Here is a 4,030-nt window from a genome sequence, read left to right as displayed (position 1 = left end):
GTAAAAGGGATAGGAGTAAGTAAACCTTATACACGTATTTTGACAAAAGCCATGTGATGGTTTGGTACACTATACAAGGTATTCCTGCCTTGGGCCCAGTGTTGCCCAGTGGACCTGGACTTGCTGCGACCTGGACTAGGAAAGAGCAGTTAATAAAGAAGATAAGTGATGATGATGTTGATGATGATGTGACATAGAGCAGGTGGTAAAATGCACCGTCTCACTAGTGTGAAGACTTCAGTTCAACTCTTAGTGTTGCCACCAGCCTGATCAGACACTTTTGGCTGTGTGTATAGGAGAGAAGGCTAAATTGGAAATAATTAACTCCTACTGTCTGCTTGAGGTGCCAGAGGAGTACAACAAATACAATGCTTTCCATATCTCAGAGGAGGAACAAGGATAATAAGCTATACACTATTAATAATACAGCGGTACCTTGGAACTCGATGTCCCCTAAACATAAAATCATGAAACTCAACGCCCTTTGTGGAGAAATTTGTACCCTTAAATTCGGCATGTTCAGCCTTTTTAAGAAAAATATCTATTTAATTTTAAATTAACAATGAACAACTGCTTTGTTTAGCACCCTGCTTGAGTGGTGTGGTAATACGTCATCAAAGTGCACATATGAGATGAACCTGCATTATAGCTGGGGGTTCTGAGTAATTGTGTTGAATCACCTTTTACGGGTCTAAAATGCGTATCATAAAAAAAAAAGCTTAACGTGGATTAATGTATTAAAAGAACAACACAGGAACACTAAACGTCCCTAAATTATTACTGCTCATAAGTTCTCTCCACTAATGCAGAGAGATTTCTGCAAAAAACACTGAAATACCGAAATACAATTGAAAAAATATTTGGGCGCCCAGGTGGCGCAGCGGGATATCTCGCTAGCACACCAGAGCCGAAAATTCTGAACTCTTCGGTTCGAAACTCGGCGTTGCCACCGGTCGGCTGGGCGCCATCTGGCGGACATAATTGGCAGTGCCTGCAGCAGCTTCTAATTGGCCACCGTATCTGCAGGGTGGGGACCGGACTATGTGTGGGTGGGGTCTTCATACGCTGTGTAAGGACCCTGATAAGAGGAGGGCTGTGCACATGTCGGAAGAGGCGTGTACAGCGACACGCTCTCCTCGGATGCAATCGGGTATCCCTCAGCAGTTGAAGACAAATTGAGTGTGCTAAATCGGGAGGAAAATGGGGAGAAAATGCATAAAAAAGATTTAAAAATCAATATTTAAGTACAATAAAACCTGCACTTTACCTTTACTTCTTTATTGCTTCCTTACGCTTTTTAATAGTGGAGATGCCTGAACGGTAAAAAGTGGAAAAGCGCAAAAAGTATTTTGTCACTACTCATGTGAATGTGCCTTTACTGAACAGAATACGGTATTCCAAGATCAAGCATCACCAGATTGAGAAGCGTAAGGAAAGAATAAAGAAGTAAATTGCAGGTTTCATTGTATTTTTATATTGATTTTTAACTGTTTTTCAATTGTATTTCAGTGTTTCAGTTCTTCTATTATACTTGTGTTATTTTCAGTATATAAGTGTCAAAAGCAACCCCATTACTTTACATAAGCCTAAAATATATGCAGTTCCATGGGACCATGGAACACATTAACAGGTTTTTCCATACATCCTTATGAGAATAAATACCTTCAAACTCAACGCTTTTAAAACTCGACTCTAGTCTTAGAACCTATTGACGTCAAGTTCAGGATACCACTGTAATAATAACAATAACATGTTTCATCTTTTTACAACCTCCCAAAACTAAGCCTATGCGTGTAAGTTGATCGATCGCTGTCTGCAGCCCTTAGATAGACTTTCATTCTTTTTAGGTTGTATTCCTCCCTTGAGGCTTGTGTTTTCATCACTGAGCACTTACTTTTATAATTGATACTTCTTGTATGATTTTTTCTTGGCCATTGGCATCATTTCATAATAAAACCAAATGCTATTTGCATGAGAGTTTGTTTTAACAGATCACTGGGCTTTGGGGTGGTCATGGACTTCCCCTTTTATTACACATACGCTCACACAAAGAGAAATTAACTATTAAGGGGAATGCTATCCCTATAACCCTCAGAGAATGACACTATGGCCTCACTGACTTTGTCATAAATACAGTAGTTGAAGGGATTAAACACAGGAATACATTCAGGACAAATAGCCCATCCACCACTGAGCAACAAACACAGCCACCGATTTGCCCAATCACTCACTCATAGGTAGGGGTAATTTAGAAGAGGCAATCCACCTTACCATTTGCATATTTTTGGGAGAAAGAAAAGAAAATCCATACGGACATAATTTCTATAGGAGAAATTTCCCACAGGCAGTGACCAGATGCTAAGATTGAACACATGTCCTTGGCATCAATACACATGAATGAATGTCAAACCACATGAATAGTACAAATCACGACTGACATCAGATATTTTAATCATATTAAAAAATATACATTACTGAATTGTTATGTATTAAGGCCACTTGAGTAACAAGATGTAAGTGCATTTGCTCTTGCTTTATGCTAATTAATTGCATTTTGATGTCCTACAAAAATACATATTGTTAAATCCTAAGTACATTAAAAGTTATCATAGAAGAAAAATGTCCAAAACCCAAAGTCAAATGTTAGAAATTATAAATAAAGTGCACATACAACAAGCTGCAACTGTTTTAGCCCTTCATTGTCCCTAGAATAACAAATAATAGACTCCAACATCAAAAATTAATAAAAATATACCATAGCAAATTACACTATATGACTAAAAGTATGTGAAGACCCCTTATATACATCTATATCTATATCTGTTTCTATATATCTATATATCTATCTATCTATCTATCTCTCCCTATATATATATATATATATATATATATATATATATATATATATATATATATAAAACCCTATCATAGTGAAGACACTACGACTGTGCCCCTGTGCAAAAAGCGAGGTCAATAAAACATAGTTTGTTGTGGAAAGCCCTGACCTTAACCCCACTGTGTCTTCAGGATGAATTAAAGTATTGATTGACTATCATGACTTTATGTGAACCTTGGCGCCTGACCTTATAAATACTATTTAGACTGAATGAACACTAATTCTTACAGACAAACTACAAAATCTAGAGAAAATAATTCCCAGAATAGTACAGCTGCAGGGGAGGGAGCATATCATACGTAAATGGTTTATACTCTACTCAAACTTCAAGTTTATACTCAAATGTTCACACACTTTTGGCCATACAGTATATTTAATCTATAAACATATACATTGTAATCAAGACTCAAATGCTTTAAACTCCACTGACCATATATCTCCATATTCCAGTCTATGCAGTGTAGTTAAACCTTGACTGACAGAGGAAGGTTTTTCAGTCCTGGTACAGCTAGCTTTAGTGTAAATCCTCAGATAAACAAGCAGAAAGCCACCTGCTTACCCACAGAACGTCAGCAACATCTGTGGAGTATTGTGTCACCGCTTTCAATTCAATTACTGAAAGGTCAAGTTTAGACCTGCATAAACTTCACTTGATATTCCTCATGGACTAAAGTTTAAAGGCACCTGACACATCCAATATTACATTGCTGATATCAAAGCCTTCACTTTTCTGATTGGGCTTTCCATTAGATTTTGAATAAAAAGTACTTCCACAGCAAATCTAGGAAATCATTTCTTTAAAGACATCACATTAAGTAAAAAGAAATGTCTTAACCAGGAAAGAATATTCCCCAAACTGCTTCCACAAACACTGAAGTACAGATTCTTTAGGCAATGTATGACTGCACCATGGTTAAAAATTATAAAAAATAAAATAATAAAAACAATAATGATCATAACAGTTAATATTTTAGTATCAGTGCTTTAGGGGTGCGACCAACGCTAAGATCCAGGTTCAAATCTCGACTGTGTTATCGGCTGGCCAGGCGTGTACAGAGGTGTGATTGGTTATGTCTGAGGGGGATCGAGGGGGTGGTGCCTCCAGTGTTTCTTGGATGGAGCAGTTAACAAAAA

Source organism: Trichomycterus rosablanca, chromosome 2, assembly GCF_030014385.1.
Source record: "Trichomycterus rosablanca isolate fTriRos1 chromosome 2, fTriRos1.hap1, whole genome shotgun sequence".
Taxonomy (NCBI): domain Eukaryota; kingdom Metazoa; phylum Chordata; class Actinopteri; order Siluriformes; family Trichomycteridae; genus Trichomycterus; species Trichomycterus rosablanca.
The sequence above is the reverse complement of the archived record's forward strand: the minus strand, read 5'-3'. Positions refer to the sequence as shown.